At 39.1% G+C, this 23,432-nt stretch overlaps 1 long non-coding RNA gene across 1 annotated transcript; it reads right to left on the reverse strand.

Moving 5' to 3' along the window:
• Positions 1-3,473: 3,473 nt before the first annotated feature.
• Positions 3,474-19,454, reverse strand: LOC117657274 (uncharacterized). Its single transcript, XR_004589097.3, has 3 exons — positions 13,718-19,454; positions 8,702-12,472; positions 3,474-4,899 (listed from the first exon to the last, which is right to left on the reverse strand). It is a non-coding gene; the product is annotated as an uncharacterized LOC117657274 (long non-coding RNA).
• Between the last annotated feature and the right edge of the window lie 3,978 nt (positions 19,455-23,432).

Here is a 23,432-nt window from a genome sequence, read left to right on the forward strand (position 1 = left end):
TGTTGGCCAAAGAGTCACCCTACATCCTGGTCAGCAAGTAAGGAAACCATTTGAAAATTGGCTGGTTAGCTCTGCCTTCTTCAGCATGGGGATTGCTGGCAAATTCCAATGTCAAAGCTCCTATTCCTTCCTGATCCCCCTTTTTAAAATCTCTTCCTGATCTTTGGGGAGAGAAGAGCTATATACAGGTAGCCCTCGATTTACAACAGTTCGTTTAGTGACCGTTCAAAGTTACAATGGCACTTAAAAGAGTGACTTAAGACCATTTTTTAACAGTTACCACCCTTGTAGCATTCCCCATGATCATGGGATCAAAATTCAGATCTTGGCAACTGGTTCATACTTATGACTGTTGCTGTGTCCCAAGATCATGTGATCACCTTCTGCAACCTTTTGACAAACGAAGTCAACGGGGTAGCTAGATTCACTTAATAACCGGGTTACTAACTTATCAACTGCAGTCATTCACTTAACAATTCTGGCAAGAACGGTCATAAAATGGGGCAAAGCTCACTTAACAAATGTCTCACTTAACAACAGAAAGTTTGGGCTCAATTGTGATCATATATTGAGGACTACCTGTATAAAATGCACAAGAGATTACTTCATTGTCAGTCCCACTAAAGAAACCAGATTAGAAAATCAACACCACAGGAAGGCTAAATAAACTTTTATTAAGTCATAATAAGAGAATCTTGCAAGTCTGATTCTGCTATATCTTCTTCCCCTTTTTATACTGTAGTGAATTGTGGTGGGCAACATCTGTCTGAGTTGCTTCCAAATATTATCTCCTTTCTCAGGAATTAAAAATCATGAGAAACAGTTCACAGGTAACAATAGCAATAGCAATAGCACTTAAGAATTATATGCCACTTTACAGGGGATCGCTACACCACACCACATCGCCGCTGTCACCGATCCCCATCACCTGGAACTGGCTGAAAACACGACACGCAGAGGCCAAAAACACGACGCGCAGAGGCAAAAAACACGACACGCAGAGGCCAAAAACACAACACACAGAGGCCAAAAACATGACGTGCAGAGGCAGTGATCGGTGCCAATATGCTGTGTTGATCCCTGCAGCCTGGAACGGGTCTAAAACGGAGCAGGTGGAGGCTGAAAAAGGCCAAAATGTGGGGGCCGCTGGGTGGGCAGGGCTTCGGCAATATTCACCATATAAGACGCACAGACATTTCCACCCACTTTTTTTGGGGGGGGGGAGAAAGTGCGTCTTATACTCCAAAAAATACGGTACTTCTTGGTGGAGATGGGAAGTGATTTTTTTAATCACACGGTAGTGTCCATCAATAGCTAATATCTGAGTTGAGAAGAATCTAGTAGACTAGATTCAGGAACTAGTACAAAGCCATTTCAGTCTTCCAAGGCTCACTGTGGCTGATCAGTGGTTGACTTCATTACGAAATCCCTGAACTTGAACTTATCAGAAAGCCTGGCAGTGTCTTTAGACTTGAATCGCAATGGTTTTCTATATCCATGCAGGTATTTATTTTTATAGGAAAAATGAAGTACTGTAACTACCATATGGAGTTATCAATTACTGCTGCTGTGAATGCTAATGAAGCAATTTTAATTTTCTTTAGTGGACATTCCCTCTTCAGACTGTAGGAAATCTTTCATTCCATCTATAGGGTTTTGAAAAATAAAATGTAGTATAAATGGAAGCTTCTCTCAAAATGTAAATAGCACTTTCAGAAAATCATCTTGGAGGGACTAGCATAGCAAGAAAAGGTCTCCACTTCCCTCCATCTCTGCTATTTCTAATTCTTAAAATGAGGTCTATAATTTACACATATAACATTCTAAAAGGATGGGCTATTTAGCTTTGGATATTAGTACTATCAGAAATACCTTGGATTAGCAAATAATTTTTTATCTTGAGGCTTTAATACATCTACAGTTTTCAGTGTCTGATAAAGCTATTAGAAGATTTCATAAGCAACTTAGCTAAAGTCAGGGCTTTAAAAATGAGCAGAAGGGTGATTGATAACTTGTCATGTGACCAATTGCTTAAACCAAGGTTTTTCTTATCTCGTTTCCTTCCCTTTCTCTCGTTGGGCCTTTGGTTCATGTGGCTCCATCAGCCACTTGGTTTTAGTTCTGTAGAAAAATTCGGATTTGACAAGAACCATCCATTACACTGCTGTGCAGCTGTTCAAGTGAAGACAACTCTAAATGCTTCCAGAAATTGTTTGCATTCATCTGCAGACATTCCTAGCTGGACCAAGAATGAAGGAGTCAGAATTGCCTTCTTTTTCCTTGGCAGAGAAGATCAAGCTTCTATCACCTTCATCACTGCCTGGTTTGTTCTCTGACAGGTAGGGATTTGGGGAGGACTAACTGTCTTCTTGTGCTCTGCACCATTCATCCTGACATCAGTAAGGAGGTTGTATTAAGAATACCTGAAATCTTTTCCCCTCTATCATTTATGAATGCTATGTAGCAATTGCTAATGGATTCCTACCTCCTTTCACACAGTAGGACTTCACTATTTTAGTAAGGCAAAGTCTAGACAAGTAATTTCTCCTAAGTAGAGAATGATTTTTCAAGTTGTTTTGGCTTGCAGCACAACATTCTTAGTGAACACACCTAACGTTTGCTCTTACCATATCCAAAATTAGCATTGGGGAGCCCAAGTCATCTTGCCTTCAGAGCCAAAACAAATTAACTCCCTAAATTTTCAAAATTTTCCTTTACAGCTGTTTGTGTCAACCATTCCTCTTAAGAACTAAAATAGCCTCAGTATAGTCCCTGAATACTGGATATCCATAATCCTTACCCCAAATATATTTTGCATTATTGAATAGTAGATAAACACAATTGATTGCTTGGTTCAGCAAGAGTGTTGACAGCTTATTCATTTCTTCTCTTGATTGAAATTGACTATGGTGAATTATTAGGTTAGTCTTGATTATGTGCCATTCTGTCAGTGTCAATTTCCAGTGGCCACATAGATAGACCTCTTCCATGATGATCTATTCCAAATTTGGCCTTTCAGATGTCTCCATTGCTGCTGAAATTTAACCAAACCACCTTGCAGCTGCCCATCCTCTTCCCTTGCACTTTTTCCAGCACCACAATAATTGTGATATGCCCCACCTTCAGGTTAATTGTCAACACTGATATCTGCCCTAGAATCTTTTCATATATATATATGAATGATATATTTGTAGTGCATGCTCAATTCTTCATTCAGGGCAATGAACACTGCCCATTTTGAATAGAGCACATGCATAACATTTGCTGTGAGTGCATTTCTTGGAAAAAAAAGATTAGTAATGGAGACCAAGTTATCTATTTGCGTTGCTTCCATGGAGGGAACCCTGATTAACTTGCAAAGAAGGTTCCTGGAAAATAATTTCCAGTGTAGAAATGGATATATCATACTTGACAGTTTTTGATGGAAACCAATTAAAGTTTGCAGCAGTACGCATTAATCATGTCAATGGCACTTTTAAATAGAAGAAATACTTTATTATCAGGTTTTTTGGGGATATTTGGAAATCTGTTTCCAAATTTCCTATTTTTTTTCTTGCTCGCAGCGTAAGATTTCCAGTGAGCAAATGCAATAATGTGCTATTTCTGACATTTTTATATAATCATTCATTCTTATTATATACTGTATATTTTAAAGCTTTCCTTCTGGCAATCTTTTCTCTGGTGGAGTGATGACAGTGTATTAAAGATGAATATTCATAAGGATTTGATGTAGCTCCTGAAGCATGATCTAGCAAAAATGTCAGACCTCCATTTTTCCCCCCTCTAAATTGTTTTTCAATATGAGTGGATTGATCGGCTGAAAAAGCAGCCAGTGAAAAGCCCCACCCTCCGGGTTTAAGTTTCAAGGGAAAACTCTTCAACTCAAGTTTTTGACAAAAGAAGGAAACTTCCCTTGGTTCTGTGAAAAGATGTTCTCCTCATCAAATGCGGAACTGTTGTGGCCCGCCAGCGGCTTGCGCGGATTGTGGCTGATCCCGACGACGAGGAGGCTGGTGTGGTGTCGCGCCAGCAGACTGTGCAGCTGGCGCTCGAGTTGGACAGTGAGGAGGCTGAAGAAGATGTGGTGCCAGAGGCAGGGATTTAGCCAGGGCCTTCAGAACCTCCAGAGACTCCTTTAAGTGCAGAGGATGAAGTGGAGAAGCCTCTTCTCAATGCACGAGCACGCAGAGCTGCCAAAAGGCAGGAATACTTACTCAGGAGGAGGTGTCCTCAAGAGTAAGGCTTGGGGCTAATTGGCCACTCCCTTAGCCTATTTAAGTTTGCACACAGCTTGTAAAAAGCTGCAGGAAACAACATGTGTTCGTTTGTTCGCTGATCATTGAGTTTGAATTTTCTCTGCAAACCTCACTTCTGGGCTTTCTGCCAACTCTAGTAAGACTTTGTCTTATCTATGGAATTTCTGGCAGGTTGTTGAGAATGTTTTATTAACAGCCTGCATTTGCAAAAGACTGTGTTTTGAAGTAAACTGAGTTTTGTTTGGAGTTTGTGTGTGCTGCGTTCTTTGGGATCTGTAGCTGGGGCAGAACAGGAACTGATTACAAACAAGGAAAGCAGAAATACCATTGCCCTATAACAGTGATGGTTCACCTTTTCGGCACCGAGTGCTGAAACAGGAGTGTGCAAATGCCAGAGCGCCAGAACCCGGAAGAGAGCAGCTGGCTTGTGTGCATGCGCGTGATGGAACCCAGAAGAGCAGCTGGCAACTGCGTGTGTGCCCACAGAAACTGGCACGCGTGCCATTGGTTCGCCATCATGGCCCTATAAGAAGGAGCAGTTCCTCTGTGTAAATGTTCTTTTTGGTACTTGAAAGTATAAAGTCCCAGATGAATAATAGTCAGTTGGTCAGAGGCAATGAAGTATCCACCTTAATTAAATAATCTGCAAGGAAAAAAATATATTTTCATGGATGTGTGCACTTAATTTTAAACAAAGCTTTTGAAGCAATTTCCACACTAGCATTTTGCAACAAGTAATGCCATTAACCTGCTGTTGCTGTGGCCACAGTTAGCAATGCAGAGAATTTTAAAGCATCAATGATTTTTAAAAACATTTTAAAACTGAGAGTTGGGTGGGGAAGGAAGCCTTCTTGTGTCTTAGTTCCTTCCGATTTCTTGGCAAGAACTTGAACAACATGATATATCAATAGCAGACTTATATACTGCTTCATAGTGCTTTACATCACTCATTAAGTGGTATGCAGAGTCAGCATATTGCTCCCCACAACCTCAAAGCTGAGTCAATATTGTGCCGGTCAGGATCGAACTCCAGACTGTGGGCAGAGTTTGCCTGCAATATTGCATTCTAACCACTGTGCCACCATTCTCCACTGTGGGAGAATTGGGAGATGAGGAGATGGAAAACATGGCTGCTCCTTCTTTGTTCATAATTAAAATTAAAAACTCTTTTTTGAGTTAGCAGGTTAGCAATTTCATTTATTTAATCTTGGATTTTCTTTCTTTCTCTTTCTTTCTTTCTCTTTCTCTCTCCCTTCCTCTTTTCTCTCTTTCTTCCCCCCTCTCTCTTCCTCTCCTATTACTAACAAAAATGATTGCAGCACCATCAAAGGTACTAAATTTATATCGCTACAAGGGTTCATGGAGCATAATCAATTTCATTAAATGCCTGGAGAGATGAAAAAGACTTCCACTCTCAACCTTTTAAGCCACCATACCTTTATTAGTCTTGCAGATGCCACAAGGGACTTTCTGTTTTGCCTCTAGCAGACTTGCTTGTTTACCCCTCTGGAAATAGCACATTAGTTAAATGATAATAAAAGAGGCTATTGCTTTCCAGCAAAGTAATGATGTGATGCTATTGACAGATCCATTTTTAAACCTTTATGGGGGGAGGGGGAAGAGACTCTCTGGACATAAGAGAACAAGAGGCCAGGCAGGGTGTTATAAAGATGATTTAGAGGCAATAATATTTGAGCAGCTGCTTCTAACATTTGTACTATCTATGGACGTGTTATAAAGTGGGACTGTTTTTTTTTTCTAGTAAGATTTAGCAATTTGATATTGTAGTATATCAGGTATTTATTCTGAGGTTGGGAAGGGAGATTTACTTTCTCTTCAAGGCTCCATCAGGCTTCCCAGGATTGCTTAACCCTTGCTCCACCCTTACTCCTTTTGATGGCTACTTTCAAGATGGCATTCTCCTTTTTGTCACTCTTCTTTACTTCCCAAATCTTCTTCCTTGACGCCTTTCTTTTACCTCTTCTGTTCCAGTCTTTCTCTGCTCATTTGCTCATCACACTGGTCCACCCCCTTATAGATTGCACACACTTTTCATTTTGACTTTAATGTATGAAATAATTATGATAGGGCAACTATTTTAAAATAGGTACATAGATGTCTTGTATATCATAACTGCTCACCTGTGACTGGCAAAACCTAGCACATACTTGTGGTATTGGTGGTGTTTATCTTTCCCAGTCCAAAGCAGTGGGACTTGTGTAGAACAACCAAAATGGGCCTTCTGTGAATGTATTATCACTGAACCATTAATCTATATCTTCATGGTTTCCACCATCAACCATTATAAATGAAGTAATGTTCGGGATTCTGTCTGTAGACCCTGATGCACACTTTCTGTTAATTGTGAGAAAAGCTCTTTCATTTACACATGGCTAGTGTCAGGTCAAAAACCAAGAATGACATGTGTTGATTCTTCCAAGCTGAGTTCTTTATTGTTTAACACCCAGAGACAAAATCTCGCCAGACTGAGGACTCTACAGTCTGCATCTACAGTATTCTCTGTGAGATATTAGAGAGGGGTTATCTTTACCCTTTTTCTCTCAGAAGTAACATCTGGATTCAGTTGCCTCTTATTTCTCTGGACTGCACCCATCAAACTTTTCACTACATTCTACCACATCTGGCTTTTAAAAAGATTATGAGCTGCTGCTCCCTCCTTGCCTTGTCATGATGAGCCATGGTGATGCAGTGGTTAGAATGCAGTAGTACAGGCTACTTCTGCTGACTGCCAGCTGTCGGCAGTTCGATTTTCACTGGCTCAAGGTTGACTCCGCCTTCCATCCTTCTGAGGTCAGTAAAATGAGGATTCAGATTGTTGGGGGCAATATATTGACTCTGTAAACCGCTTAGAGAGGGCTGTAAAGCATTGTGAAGCAGTATATAAATCTAAGTGCTATTGCTATTTGGTAGAACAGTTGGATGGTAAGAACATACATTACTTAAAGGCACCGTTTATTTTTGTATGTAGGTATGCAACAGTTAGGTTTCTCTCCATATTACACAGACTGATGGAAGTGTTGCTGGGAAAGCTAAGGCACTACCATGGCTCAATTCTGTTCATGTTTTTTTTTTTTTTATGTACTGTGAAAGTTTATTGAAGCCTTAACATTATTCCGCTTTTTTGTATCACATACATCTTGGAAAGTTAATCCTAGACATAAAGTCAATCCCCCAGGAGCAGAAAGAGGTGGCTCAAGGCAAGGAATTTATATAGTAATGAGCTGCACTAATTTAAGATTTGTAGGGACAAAACAGAAGGAAAGTCAGAACAATCAGTGGGAAAATTTCTGATACGGAATGCACACTTTTTAAAATTTTACCAAGATCGCCAAGGAACAGATTACAATTTTCAGATCTTGCCCCTGTTAATAAATTAATAGTAAATTTGTTGTGTTAAACTTGAGGGAGTTTATTGCATTGATTCTTTTAAAATAAAATTTACATTATCAAAATTCGGTGGTGTCCTTTCGAGGAACAGAAAAAGGGACAAGGGACCAGGGAACTGCATGCTTTTCCTTAGAAATCTATTTAAGCCTTAAATAATCAATAATTTTGAATCTTTTAATGATATATCTGCATTTATTTAGGGAACATAATTTAAAAGTTTGGCCTGCACAAATATGAATGACCACTAAATGACAGGAAAAAAGGTACAGAGTATCTAAACCAGTGTTTCTCAAATTTGGCGTTTTCAAAACATGTGGACTTTAATTCCCAGAATGCCTCCCAGAATGTCTGGCTGGAGCATTCTGGGAGTTGAACTCCATACATCTTAAAGTCGCCAAGTTTGAGGAACACTGCTCTAAATTATTACTGCCACCTAGTGATGATCTGGATTTTTATACGTCTAGATTTGGTAACCGTGATTACAGATGCAGAGTTGAAAGAGATATCAGAAGTAATCTAGTCCAAACCTTTGCTCAGTGCAGGATCCACAAAGTATATTTTAAAAATGACCACCCAGACTCTAGTGAAGGAAAACTTGTGACTTCTTTTGGCAGCCTCTTCCACTTGTATATTTAACAAATTCCTCCTGATGTTGAGCCTGAATAATAAGCCCATTCCTTCTTTTTTGAAAATCTCTCCGAAATCTGAAGACTCCTATCTCCTTGTAGTCATTTTCTAAACACATGCAGATTTTTTAAAAGTTCTCCAAAAGTTTGCTTGATTCAGGAGAATTATATGTGACTACCCCTAAAAACTTTCTGGATATTAAGATACCAAACTATCCAGGGAAGTTGGTTGTCACAGGGAAGGGCTAAAAGCTAATAATTAAAGTTGCATATCTGTTTAGCAATTGACTTTCAGTTAAACAATATCATTTGGGGCACTTCAGTTGAGGTGTAAGGGATTTCCCTACCTTCAAGGTCCATGCACTATGGATGATAAGAAATGTTCTTTCTTTGTATCTTACAGCTGCTTACCAGTCTTCTGTTCTTCCATTTTGGTCAACCTGAAGAATATGCAGCATATCATACACAGGCCATTCCTTTTTCCTGATTGACTCTCAGCAAAGCCATTGAGATAAAAGCACAGAAGCTGTTGGAGTGAGGAACTAGAAACTTAGAAATCCTGCTACCTCAAATCATACAAAAGAGGCATGCAGATGAATTGGGCGTCTGAACCCTGGATCCTTAGACAAATGAAAATAAAATGTGTTTCAGAGAGCAATTTGTTCCTCGTTAGTTTGGAAAAATAAGGCTCAGATAGAAACAGACCTATCAAATTAATGATCCCCCTCCCTTCATTGCACTGGAATCCCTGGCTTGCAGATGACAAATTATTTTGTTTTCTTCACGGTCTACTCCAATATTTTTTCAGACCACTTTTACGACTTGTATTTATTGCAGTTTCCAAATTATATTAAGCTGTGTAGCAACAGCACAATATTGTTCTTCATTCCTGTGGTAGTATCAACAAAGTTATAGAACCCATTTGCAACATTTTCCCCACCATTATATTTGACCCGAGACAGAAGACAGCTTATGAAGACAGGATAGTTGTGGTTGGCCTGGCCTACAATTTCTCCTCTTTTACAAGAAGTGGGTCATTGACAATTATTGTTTGAGCAAGAGAGACTTATTCTCAGCATGTAGCTGCAGATAAATGTATAAGTTTTAAATTTTAAACTGCATTTTGTAGGAGATGACCAAACTGAACTTGAGGGAAGGGGTCAAATGCCTCATCAGTCATGAGTCCCTGCGTGCCCACAAGAGATCTAAGTCCAGCCCACCTTGAATTCATTTCTATTCTTAACTCCTGCTAATTTCCCTTGACCATTAGTAGTTCAGATTCTTGTAGGGAGCTTAAACTTGCGATACATTTTTATACTCATTTGAACTGCCTGAATTTCTTGATTTCCCTGGTGCTTGATAACTTGTACATGTGTTTTCTCAAATGTTCTGCATGATCTCCCATCTCTCCTGCTATGGTCTATTTATGGCATGAGTTTCCATTATAACTACCAATGATCTGTGATCTATCAAAGTCCCCCCCTCCCCACAATTATAATGGTATGCATTGGTGGATTATCTTTGTAATTAACATTCTCAAACCTTAATCTAGTAAATTTCTATAAATCAAAATGAGAATTTGGTTTTTCCAAAATATATCAATTTTCAAACTAGAGTCAACGACAATCCCTTGTAATAGTCTACAAAACTCTGGCAACCAACCTTTCCAAGTAGTATAAATCTACAAAAAGAATGTGTCACTCTTCTGAACTTAGCTGTATGCAGAAATAACTGCATGGACTTTGTTTTTATTTATTTAGAAAATTTATATTTCGCCTATCTGCTTATGGCAATTCACGGCTTACCCATCAGTATGGGGCCATTTCATTTTCAAGAGCTTTTGCTTGTAGTAAGAGAATGGCTGCAAAACAGCTAGGATCTTTATGGCTTCTTGCATAGCTTTCCAGCAGAGCAAAAGGGATTTGTGGATGGCGTTAGCAAATCAATTTTATTTTATTGGAGGCGGGAGTGGGAACACAGATTAAACAACATGATTTCTATTTCCTGTTGGCCAGCTGGAGAGACTATAATTGGCTTCTGATTTTCTTTGAGCATATTGAACAAAGTAAAAGCAAATATGATTGGTTGGTTAGTTTCAAACTCTTTGAAGGGATTAAGGGAATGGGGGAAGTCAGACAACAGAAGTGACCTAAGCAAATCATATTACAAACACAGGTCCTTCTTGGTTTGCTAAGGCTGAAATTGCAACTTGCCTAGAATCAGAGCAGGGGCGAAATCCAGCAGGTTCTGACAGGTTCTGGAGAACTGATAGCAGGAATCTTGAGCAGTTTGGAGAACTGGTAGCGGACATTTTGAGTAGTTCGGAGAACTGGCAAATACCACCTCTGGCTGGCTCCAGAGTGGGGTAGGAATGGAGATTTTGCAATATCCTTCCCCCACGAGTGGGGAGGGAATGGGGATTTTGCAGTATCGTTCCCCTGGAGTGGGGTGGAAATGGAGATTTTGCAATATCCTTCCCCTGGAGTACGGTGGGAATGGAGATTTTGCAGGATCCTTCTCCTGCCATGCCCACCAAACCACGCCCACCAAGCCACACCATGTCCACCAAGCCATGCCCACAGAACCGGTAGTATAAAAATTTCATCACTGAATCAGAGTCATTTCTAGGCACCAGATTGCAGAACAGTGTTATACATGCTGATCTGGGAAGAAGTACATGGATTCAGTAACTATTTAGGAATAGCAGGATATAGGTTGGGGTGCTAATATTTCAGAAATTGAATGAGTTACTCTTATAGTTTCCAAACTACTGTAGCAAAGGGTTCTCCCTTGCTGTTTTTTCTACTTTTGTAAGAAGCAGGCAGCTGGTCAGACCAGAGAGATTATCAGTCCCAATCAAGTTGAGCATCAATTGTCTTTGACTGGCTGTGTGTGATCTTAGTCCCCCCCTCCCCAGCTTTGGCAGCTGCTGCCTCTGTCTGAGACTTAATTTCAGCATGGCTGCAGACAAGTGCCTGAAGAAGCCTGGTTATTAATCTATATCCTTGGCCTGAGGTGCAGCAGAATCATATCTGTGGTCTGGAATTCATTTATGAAATTAATATATGTCTAACATCTTTAGCCTGTTTTATCCTGGCAACCAATCCCTAAATGGGACCGGCCTTCTGGAATCGATGGGAAAACATGCCGGTCTCATTTCTTCATTGGACCTGCCCTGTGTTAGATAAGACTATTTGCTATATTTTAACTAGTAAAAGTGATAACCTTTCCATAATCGAATAGTGATTTTTGTTTTTTTAAAAAGAAATCATTTCAAGAAAAATTACTCCGATGGAGCCACCAATCTTCAGTGCCACATCTTAATGAGTTGAGTGGCAAAACTTGGCTGATGTGCAAAATGGACCATGTTCAGGGGTGGGCTGCTGAGGGCTCGCAGGGGCTCGGGACAACCTCTAGCTAAGATTCTGTGCAGTTTGGAGAACCCCCAAATCTCACTCCTGGCTGGCTCCGCCCATCCCATCCCTCCCAGGAGTCCCGACGTGGCCCGTTTTGGATGCAGGTAAGTGCAGGGCATGCATGGAGGCTTGGGGAGGGCGAAAAATGGGCTTACCGGAAGTTCAGGAAGGCCGAAAATGGGCCTGTTTCCAGCCTCCAGAGGGCCTCCGGAGCCTGGGGAGGCCGTTTTCACCCTCCTGGAGGCTTGAGGTAAGTCTCCGGAGCCCGGGAGGGTGAATCCACCCCCCTCCCCGGTGTGGTGCAAGAGGCCAACTAGGCCATGCTCACCATGGCCACACTCACCAAGCAACCTGGCAGAGAACCCCTTGCTAAAATTTTTGAAGCCCACCCCTGCCCATATTCAAACCCCACTGTTTTCAGGTAAGACAGAGAAAGATTCCATCCTGCTACATAGCCAAATCTGAACCGGTCTGATTTTGAGAAGAAGGCACATTTTTCATAAATCACTGATTTCAGGAATGTACATCTACTTCATTAAAAAAAAAAAGCTGATGGGAAACAGGAGTCCCTGTCTGTACAGTTACTTCCATTTGCATTGCAGGAAGCTGAGAAGTCTCCATGGCAGGTCTTCCTCAGCTTTAAAAAAACAGGAGGAGCGATGTGACTGGCACATTTATACAAGGACAACCAACTCTGCATCCTGGCTGTTCACTGTCACCAGCTTTGGCTCTCTGCAGACACTTCTTCCACTCTCCAATCCTCTGCCTCAAAGCAATAATTATATGATTAACACAATTTATATCAATAATGGTTTATGATGTAAGCATCGTAGACTCTAAATTAAATTCAATATGCAAACCTTCAAATGCTGACAATTAAGATGGTTCCCCTGGATTCCGATAACCCGCAGTCTTTTCAGTATATTATCTTTCTCGAAGGCGGAAAAGCTTGGTTCACTAAGCCTCTTTCTTACTGATTGGAGGGAGGGGGCCTCATTGGTGATGCTTTTAAAGCATGATTAATGGGTAATCACGGTCCAGTTCTCTTAGTACATAGTGATCCCACTTTAAAATGCAAAAGGGCAATAGGCTATCAGCTGTTTCTCAAGTTGTGCCAACTTGCTTGGGTGGTTAGTCTTAAAAGGTTGTGAGCCAATATAAATTACTAACGCACCATGGGAAAGAATCGCTTTATTTGCGACTTTCCCCTGGCTATCAACACATTTTATTTCTCCCAATATAGCTACAGTGATAGAGATATGCACGAACATATACGTGCACAGACCAGTACAAACAAGCTATGTGCCCTTCCCTTTAGGCATGTTGAGGGCCCCGTTATAACAAGATGGAGCAGAGAGAAAGAGAGACTAACCTTCTCCTTAAAGCCCCTTTGTTTTGATAAATCAATTCTCTGCATATTTGCAGAGTGTTAACCGCAACAGAAACAATAAAGTCCAATGTGGCAGAAATGATTTTAATAGTGGCTGGTCCTATAGCTATCTGGGTGAGCCATGGAAATGTTAACTTAGGCATTGAATATATGTTTCAAGCAGAAATAACATTATCTATGTGTTATATGTGTGGAAAGCCAGCAAGAAATCATGGCTAAGCAGTGTGGTTAGGTATCCACAATTTAACCCCATTTGTAAAATATGCCTTGGGAAGGTAGGGCTGACTGTTGTATGTACATGTCAATATGGACATAGCAGGAACAATAATGTGTCCCTCCAGGCAATTTGGACTTCAGCTCTCATAGTTTTCAATATAGTTGTGCGAATAGAGGCTGATGGGAGTGGATGTCCAAAATATCTGTGGAGGACACCGAATTATTTTGGAGAATTATTCCATAAATATAGTTTATGGAGATGTATGAATTGTGGTGATACAACATTTATTTGTGGAGGGTAATGAAGGGAAGTGGGGTACAGCTTTTCTCTCTTGACATATTTTCCCACTTGTAGGACTTCTTTTCAACATTTAGTGACTTATGCCCGGGGTGAAATCTATTTACCTTCCTTACTGGTTCGGAAGTGCACGCGCCGACCTTCTGCACATGCGCAGAAAGAAGTAACTACACCCAGGTGGATGGGCGGAGCTTCTCTCTGCCATCACTACTGGATCGCCGAACCAGCCGCCACGATCGCTACCGGATTGCCCGATCAGGTCCGAACCGGGAGCATTTCACCCCTGCTTATGCCTATACCTACAACATAAAGAATATTGTTACTTTGTGCTGGCAAATGACAATGGCTTGTAAAAGAAGGGATAGATGAATCAGGTAGTTTAAGATGAAGGCAAAGGTACTGCAGTTATATTCAAGCTGGAAGAATGAAGCCAGATACTATAGTCTAATTATGTGAAAGAAGATAACAAATCTAATGGAGTCTATTTCTTACGGTTATTTAAGACCGTAAGAAATTAAGAAATTTCCTACATTTGAAGGAAAAGGCAATTAAAAATAAAATAAATTGATTTTAAAAACATGAGGTTTATGAAACTATGTTGGGTTGGACAAGAGAAGTAATTATGTTGGACTCCACATGTAGAGGGAATCACATTCAAAGGATGTGAAATGTTTAGATGGATCAATATCTTTCCTTTAAGGATATAAAAATAACAATGAAAATATAATTCCAAGACTTATTTCAATACTTCAATTTCCTTGCACAGGAAAGGATGCAAGGTTGGATGGACTATTGACTTCAGTAAGGGAAAGAAGGAAAATCACATTAACATTTGATGCAGAGGAAAGAAGATTTGGGATGGGCCAGGTTCTCCAATGAATGCTCTGGACCTTTCAGAGTCCTAAAAAGTTGCTTGTGTTTAGGTGGGCGATTTAAGTGGGAATTGAAATAGAATTTCTCAACAGCTTTCAGCCATGGGTAAGTAAATTTGAAATACAATTTTCAAGAGCAATGAACTACAGTAATATCTAACTGCCTAGCCTAATCAGCATAAAACCAACCTAAAATCAGTAAAGTCAGTAGAGAACAAAGTAGGTATATATTATGTTGAAATGAGTGGAGCAACAAGTGATCCATGGAAGGTCCTTTACTAGTACATATCAGCTAGTGTCCTATTCTGGTCAAGATTGTCCAGCTTCAGTTATCTCTAGTCCCATAAGTTTGGAGGGGATGCCGGAAGGCACCATGTATGGATTGTTTTTGAAGACTATTTAGAAAATGAAGATACAGCTAATAGATTGTTGAGATGAGGCATTAGAATCACATTATACCAGTCTACAGGGATCCTGTCTGTATGCACACTAGATTCTTCATCTGAGACTCTTCTCTGAATGTCCCTATGAACTGTGGTGGGTGAAGGGTGGTTGCCAAGGAGAGGATGTTTCCAGTGAAGGCTTCCCAGTAATTGAGAATCCTGTTTTGGCTTGCTTGATTGCCTGAGGACATTCTCCCAACTCTGACCAACCCCTCTGGCCTTCTGATGTAATGTATTTACCTATGTGGCTATTGTTACACTATTATTTCTACCACATATGTGATTTCATTTCTGCCAATGACGTTATGTTGTGCTTGGTCTCCCACTCTATCTATCACATAATAAGGACCTAAGTATTTTTCCTTGGCACCAAAAAAGTACAGCATGTATTTTATGTTAGACAGACCACAGAATCTGAGAGATTAGGGGGATGCATTGCTAAATTCAATCATTTTTGGGTGAAGGGGGAACAACAATAACAACAGTGCAACTTGTTAGTGATAATTTCAACATGCTTTTCATTGACAGTTGCATTTTCTGGAGTAGGAAGTGAAAACCACTGACACAGATTCAATTAAAGATACACACACACACACCATTTTAAGTATCATGATTTTCTCCCACTTTTTAAACCCTGGTTTGGTAACTGTGTGAAGAACTTGCAACCTTGGCCATAAAATGCAATTTTCAGTCTTCATGAAAAGACTAAAAGAAAATTGAAGTATATCATACAGACATAGTGACTCCTATTTAAATTAATGAGACCTAATGCCATTTAGCATGATGGAATGGAATGGGCAGGGAGAATTATCTTAAATAACACACTAACAGTAATTTAGGGTAGCAAGGCTATATGAGAAGAAGGTTATACAAGGCTAAAGGGATTGGCAGAAAGGCAAATTTAAGAGTTTACTTTAAATTTCATATAGTTGTTTATTTTTTATTTTTTTACCCTGCGTTGTATTCAATTGAATGTGACACTGAGTAACTTCCAACTCCAAACTACATATATGGATAAAAACAATGTAACATAAGACATCAGAATGCACCACCAAATACTAACAACTATCAATATTAACAATTTTCTCCTTGAGAAACCATAACGACTTTGGACAGCTACAGCTATGAAAAGATTTTAGTTACAGGTTAAAATATGCCGTTATAGCGATAACAAGCCATTTGACCAACATGCAAGATTACAAGTGGATTTTACCACACATAAAGGAAATCTTTGGGGAAAGTGAGCTGCATAATTTCTGTGTTCCTTTATTTATTGGCTGCACATTCATAGATGAATTATGTATGTATGTATGTATGCATAGACATATTAGAAATCAAGCATGCTATTGATGAATCAAACCCCACAGGTTCTAGTAAGGATTGCAATGGCAAGCAAACTCCTATTCAGGGACTGATAATAGCAGCCAAGATAAAACAAACTGCAACAAAATAGAGCACTGAGTCTCCAAACGTAGTTGTAGGACAGACCCCAATAGCTTTTGATGGCCACTGCTACAGCTAAAAATTTCACAGGCTTCCAAAATGAGTTATCAAATTGGTCTTGCAGCAATTGCAAGTGATTACTGACTGAGGAAGGTGGGGAAGCTTACAGCCAAGTGCCTCTATAAATTCAAGATGCCAGGTGTGGTTCAGAAGGCAACTCTTGGGTGCTATCTATTTCACTTCAGCACATGCAAATGTGACGTTGTAGTGTATATTATTAAAGATGCTTGGGAAATTGGTACCCTGCTTAAGGCAGGGTACCAATTCATGCTGTAGATACCCTTCTGTATGAAGGGTTAAGGTATCATAAAAATATCTATGTATATTCAGGGGAACACTTGCTTGATAGCAAATAGGTAAAATTGTGAGTTTATTCTTTGGTATGTTTAGACCTAAACCTTCCATGTTTGCCATGGCTTTACGTGGACTCAGTATCCAGCCAGGAGTGGGGATAGCTCTCAATAAACCAGATTAGAATCTAGTGGGTGCTATTTAAATCTCATGAAAACGTTTCATTATGAAGACGTCCAGCCATTGGGGCCTAGGTGTCTATGGAATGTGTCTGTGTCTGTGGAAGAGAAGGGAACTTTGTATAAAGCAGTTCTCAATATGAGAAGCCACTTTGGAACAGAACCTGCTGGAAAGTGAATAGGTGACTCAGATTCTCTGGGAGAGAGGGGATATATATGTATGTGTGTGTATGGTAAAGGTAAAGGTTCCCTTCGCACATACGTGCTAGTCGTTCCTGACTCTAGGGAGCAGTGCTCATCTCTGTTTCTAAGCCAAAGAGCCAGCGCTGTCTGATGACAATTCCATGGTCATGTGGCCGACATGACTAAATGCCAAAGGTGCACAGAACGCTGTTACCTTCCCACCAAGGTGGTCTCTATTTTTCTACTTGCATTTTTACATGCTTTCGAACTGTTAAGGTTGGCAGAAGCTGGGACAAGTAACGGGAGCTCACCGTCACGCAGCGCTAGGGATTCGAATTGCCATATATTCCATATGTGTGTGTGTGTATGTGTAAAAATGGTTGAATTTGTAGGTTGATCTAGAGCGGTAGGTATACAACAATGGATTATACATCCCCCCTTCTTCAGGTTTTAAAATATTGGTTTTGGGACTCTCCGCAACCTTTAGAAATGTTATCATTCTGATTTGCATAGATGTATATAACTACAGATAATTACTGAATGAATGTATATCCAGCAGAGTTTTCTTATTTCCTTTATGCTGAAAACTATGCATATATTTAGAACACAATTGTGCTGTTGAGGTCAAACCTTCCCAGATTTCCATCTGTTCTATCTCTCTGGTATTAGATATCCATGAGAGCCAATTTGGTGTGGTGGTTAAACACCAGGCTAGAAACCTAGAGTTGATGAATTCTAGTCCTGCTTTTGGCACAAAGACAGATGGTGATCAAGTGATGAAGAATTCTTGGTTAGGTAGTGGTGCCATTATGGTAGAAGAGTAGAAATCCAGAAGGTGAAAGAAGTCCTATCATAAATAGGTTGGGCTGACCACATTTCAAAGTCAATTAAATATTACCCTTAATCATCCTGTAGGGATGGGCAACTTAGGGCATACCAGATGAGCCAAATACCAGCAGGCTCAATTAGAAGAACCAGTTTTGAAGAATGCTGGAACTTGTAGTTTAGAAAATCTAGAAGTTTACAGATTGCACAATGTTGATTTAAAAGGTCTACCTGCATAAAATTATTAAAACTCACAGTGTAAAACTCCCCAGCTCCACCACTGTTCTGGAACCTGAGTGCTTATTCGTCCCTAAGTCCTAATTCCAGAAGTACATTCAATGGAAGACATTATTCTTTTTCATTTTCTCTCAGATAGCTGTAGCTATAGTAGCCATCTCTGCCTTAAGGCCGGAAGTGAGCGCCCTCCAGTGGACATTAGAAGCAAATGCCAGAAAATTGGACTTAATAGTAAGAGTACAGTAATAGTCGTTTTCAGAGATAATGTCTAATTTCTCTGAGGTTTAGTGAGCACCTGTCTGCATGTACTTAGAAGAATGGTATATAATGTCCAGGAAATAATTAATATGTATAATATTTTTGCTGGATTTACAATGCTGTTTTGCATTAATAGGAAGCTATGTAGTTATCCACATTTGGGTGAAATTTGAAACTGACTAATGTATAATGGAAAGATTGCCATTATAATATATGGGATTGATGAATAATATGGGATTATTCTTATAGCAATGATAGGGATACTTGCGTCTAAAATATTTAGTTCTTCATTTCAGTAAGAACCAGCAGTATTCAGATGCCAGAAAGACCTGCAAATCCGTATTTTAAGCAGGCCTAAAACCCAGGAAAGGTCTGGATAAACGTAGTCCATCGCTAATCTGTTCTGGCACTTGAACCCACTAAATCTCTTATACATATCACATATACAAGATTATCTGCATTGTTGCTTGAGATCTGTTAAGTTCAACTGATGAAAGATGGACTAAGCTAAGCCTATCATTCATTTCTCACATGGAAGTTCTTGTGAAATCCCATCCGAAATCAGTTACCGAAATCCCCCCCAAAGTCAGAAGGAACCATCTGCCGGGCAGGATGGTTCCTTCCATTCTGGGTCAATGAGCAGCCTATATCAGGACATCTTTTGGATCATGCAATGTTTCACCTCTGGAAGTCTTCCAGGCTAAGAACAGACGATAACAATTCGAATGACATAAGAGGCTAGATATACTGATGTTTCTTTGGTTCAAAAAGAATCTAACCCTTCCTTCCTGCAAAACACTATTTTATGAAGTTTATGAGATCACATAGATGTATCCCACAATTATGTTTAGGGTAACTACATTCCAGACTTCTTGTCAGCCTCCTACTAAGGAATTTATCAAGGCTTTATTCTCTATAAATCTGTATTTTATGGGATGCATCTTAAAATTAGCTGGCCTCCCTGATGGATTCTTCTGAGAGCAATTTTTATTGCCTTGAGATTGGCCTGGATGCTTTAATTAGCACTGACTCCATCGTGTTTTTTTAAAAAATGATATCACCAACTTGTGGGACTGTTTATTTATACTGATGTTCTATTTATATATAAATAATATGTTTGCCTGTTTCTCATCAGTTCTGAGAAAAGCCACTGAATGTTCAAAACATCATCTGGATCTAGGAGCCAGTTCTGAATTTCTTTCTGCATTCAGTTGGACTTCAATTTGTTCTCATGTCTGTTCACAGATTGATTTTATTTACATAGAAGATTCTTGAGCACACATCTTCTGCTGTTTTTTTTAAAGGGACAAAAGACGTTTCTTCTTGATAAAAGCTAATATAAAACTGGATTCTTATGTGTTCAGGGCTACAGTTGTTAATAGTTACATGAGCGGTGGCAATTATTGCCCCTAAATAGATAGCAAAGATGGGGATAAAGGATAGGAAGAAGACTTATTACAATTATGTGTTTTTTTCCCTTATGTGAAGAAAATGTTAATTAATAAATAAATTGCTTGAGGAATAAATGCAGATGGGAAGGAGATTAAGTGAAAACCATTCCAATGGAAACATTATAATGGATAATTGCTGTCTTTAAACAAAATAAAGTGTTGGTTGAAGTATCTATTCCACAAAAAAATCTGTTGTGCCTAGTTTTATGAATTTGTTATACCAAAGTGATGATAAAAGCAAATTCTATTTCAAATTTTAGGAGCTCGTAGCACAGCAAAGTTTTGAGAATCCCCTGCCAGAATTTTTCAGTTAACTATTTTGATATTTCTCTTTTTGAAGGATGAACAGGATGAATTATTGCTGGAAAAGTTTGCGGCCTGGTTTAGCTAAAGCCCTTGGCAGAAGGCTCATTCTGTCCAATATTTCTAGGCTTTGAGTGGGGAGATTGAAAGGAATATTTTCCCCCTATTTTCCTCCCCCTAAATTGTGTTGAAGGGAGAAGTCTTGATGAAAGGGAACAGCATTCCTCAACTAGACAAGTGAGATATATCGGAAAGGTCAGCCTGGCTGCTGACTGTTTTAATAATTATTTTTATCAGAAATCCCTTGGCAGAAGTGGTCTGCCCGAGTTACCATTCCCTTCAGCTCATAATCGAGAGAAATGGAAAGTTGGATGATTTGGAGCATGACTGAAGGAGGATCAAGAGAGAATGAGTCCAGTGAGAGCTGGAATGAGGATGATGAAAGAGTATAGCTGTTCCTTTGCAAGAGAGAAAGCACCATCACATGGAATCACTCCAAAGGAGAATCTAAGAGACAGTGAGGCATAATTACAAGAAAAAACGAACATGCATGACAGAGAGAGAGAGAGAGAGAGAGAGAGAGAGAGAGAGAGAGAGAGAGAGAGAGAGAGAGAGAGAGACCGACCCAAGGTTAACGACAGAAGTATGTAATGCAAAAGCCTCACTCCTATTTATTGGAAATTTTGTGCTGATTATACAGAAGGACATGTCTTTAAATCTCTCTCTTTTTAAAAGGAAAAGTTTATGACACTGTAAAATTTAAAAGAGTCAAATAAGAATTTCAAATATTGGCAGGCTTCATCCATTCAAATGTTCTGATATAAAACTTTTTTCCAATAACTATTAAAATATTTCTAAAAATATAATAAAGTTTAAAAAAAACGATTTTGCAAAAAGGTAACTTATCGCTATAGAATGTGAAAACACTAATATGTTGATTTACGTTTAATAATATTTCTATACAGTTTGTGCCAATGCATTCTCTTGCACAGAGTGATCACAAGTTATACTTTAAGGGGGATTGTTCTGTATCTTCGAGAAGCAACTTCCTCTTTGGAGAGGCCCTACAGCTGAACTGAAAAAGAAAAAAAAAGACTACCAATATGTAGAATAGAATAGAATAGAATAGAATAGAATAGAATAGAATAGAATAGAATAGAATAGAATTTTTTTATTGGCCAAGTGTGATTGAACACACAAGGAATTTGTCTTGGTGCATAAGCTCTCAGTGTACATAAAAGGAAAGATACGTTCGTCAAGAATCATAAGGTACAACACTTAATGATGGTCATAGGGAAACAGTCAATATAAATCTTAAGGATACCAGCAACAAGGTTACAGTCATACAGTCATAAGTGGGAGGAGATGGGTGATAGGAATAGTGTCTTTAAGAGTACCATCTAATGATTATTTGGAGTTTTGCAACCCAGATATATGCTTATATTTCAAGATGATCACTATCAGAATATAGGTAGTCCTCAACTTGCGACAGCTTGTTTAGTGACCATTCAAAGTTATAATGGCACTGAAAATTGTGACTTATGACTGCTTTTCATAGTTGTGACCTTTGCAGCATCCTCATGATCATATCAACAAAATTCAGATGCTTGACAACTGACTCATATTTATGACGATTGCAGTGTCCCGGGTCATGTGATCCCCTTTTGCAACCTTCTGACAAGCATAATCAATGGGGAAGCCAGGTTCACTTAACAACTGGGTTACTAATTTATCAACTGAAGTGATTCACATAACAACTGTGGCAAGAAATGTCATAAAGTGGGGCAAAATTCACTTAACAAATGTCTCACTTAACAAATGTCTCTCTTAACAACAGAAATTTTGGGCTCACTTGTGGTCCTAATTCGAGGACTACTTGTAGTTACCTGTAGATTTCAGAGATCAGGATCCATAACAAGGGAAACCAAAACCAAAGGTCCTTGACTTGACAATGAGCAGTATCAAATCTTTTAATCTCTGTGTATATAATAATCTTGATTCAGTAATCATAGATTGAAATAATCCCCAGACTTTTAATAATAAAAGGACACATTCTGGTTTCAACTGAATATTAATCTTTAAAATCCTCTGTATTAAAATATGTATTTGAATCTAAAACTGTTTTTAAAATTGCCACCAAATGTGCTAAAATGCCATCCTAGGTTTATATTTCTTCCATATTCTCAATATGGTTTGTCAAATAAAATAGATTTTTGAAATCTACATTAATTTTATTGTACCATAAATATCCATGCCATCCAAACCTCAGGCCATGATCTTCCAACTCTAAAAGTCTCACTTCCCAGCATTTTCTCATCTATTCTTTTCATCCAAATCAAAGACCAAGCAGTAAAATACAATTTCAGATCTAGTAAACCCAATCCTCCACTAAAATAACATACAATTCAAATTTATCATAGTATTTTATTTTTGTTAACATTTTTATCTTCTGATTATTAATTTTAAAATTTGATAACCTACCAAAGTCCTTTAATTTTCCAATTAATGCTTCTACACCCTCTAGTGGATCGTCTAAAACTAATACAAAATCATCTGCAAATGCCCTGAATTTAGTTTCTTTTTTCTTTAATTAATTTCTGCAACTGTTCATCATATGGCCATTCTTTCTACAGCCTCAACAAGTTTTTTGTATCATGGTGGCTAGAAATGGATGCAGCATTCCAAGTGTAGCCTTACCAGGACAGCCCAATGGTCAAAGTCTTGTGTCATCACAAAACAAGGTTAATTCACCTGGTGCAAGGGTTTACAGCAAGCTAGGCATTTTCAGGAGAAAATGAAGGGGATCTCTCACTAAAAGGCTGACTATGTACTTTCAGAATTACTATATGAAATTGTGTTATGTGAACATCTTTCAGGATGGGAGAAGTACAGGTGAATTAGTTGTTCATAAGCATCAGAACTCATTGTAGTAATGTTGTTGGTCGAGATCTGAAGTGGAATTATTGTTGATGGTTTCTGAGATGCTCAAGATTTGTCAGGGAATCTCTGCCCTAGCTTGCAAATCAGAGCAAACATTTGCCTGGTATATCTTAGTGATGAGGATACAGATGTTTCTACTACCCAGGAAGCTAGTAAAAGTCCCAGGAATAATCACTGGCAACTTTTCACAAAGTTTTAGAAGAAATTGATTATTTGATGTCTTGTGCACACAAAGGCCTGCTAGATATATAAAGTGAAGGAAACAGACTCAACATGTTGTTGTTTTTTTTGTCCTATACACATATAGGACACCCCATGACCTAATCTTAGTATTTCT

Source organism: Pantherophis guttatus, chromosome 2 (genome assembly GCF_059756535.1).
Source record: "Pantherophis guttatus breed Tessera chromosome 2, ASM5975653v1, whole genome shotgun sequence".
NCBI lineage: Eukaryota > Metazoa > Chordata > Lepidosauria > Squamata > Colubridae > Pantherophis > Pantherophis guttatus.